The sequence below is a fragment of the Triticum dicoccoides genome, chromosome 5A, assembly GCF_002162155.2.
Source record: "Triticum dicoccoides isolate Atlit2015 ecotype Zavitan chromosome 5A, WEW_v2.0, whole genome shotgun sequence".
Lineage (NCBI taxonomy): Eukaryota > Viridiplantae > Streptophyta > Magnoliopsida > Poales > Poaceae > Triticum > Triticum dicoccoides.
Window position 1 is genome coordinate 525876233 of NC_041388.1, and position 499 is coordinate 525876731.

Consider the following 499-nt stretch of genomic DNA (forward strand, 5'->3'; position numbering starts at 1 on the left):
AGGGATAAGAAGAAAAGAAGAGGAGAAGAATAAAGAAAGGAATAGAGGAGAAAGAAGAAACTTTGACACGAGGGGGGGTACCGATACCCCCTCCCCGATAACATTATTTTCCCATGTATATGTATGTTGCGTCGTTGTAGATATAACGAGGGTGTCGAGGATCGCCGAGGGGTCGAGGGTCGGGGGTCGTTAAGGGGTCAAGGGTCGAAGGTTTCAGGGTCGAGGGTTCCTATAGTGTCAAAGTATTGAAGAAATCCAATAGCTTGTGGGCGTCGATGCCCACGTCACTTGTGGGACATAGATGTACTGTTCAATGCCGACCCCCTCCCGATAGCTTCAACACGTGGGGGGGTCGATATTACCCCCTCCTAGCTTGAAGCGTTCTCGAGGCCACCCCCTAACCCTTGAAGCATTGTCGAGGCCACCCCAAACCCTAGACGAATCCTTATTGTGATTAGCTAGCTAGTTCTACGTTTGCCACTAATATATCCATATCTGT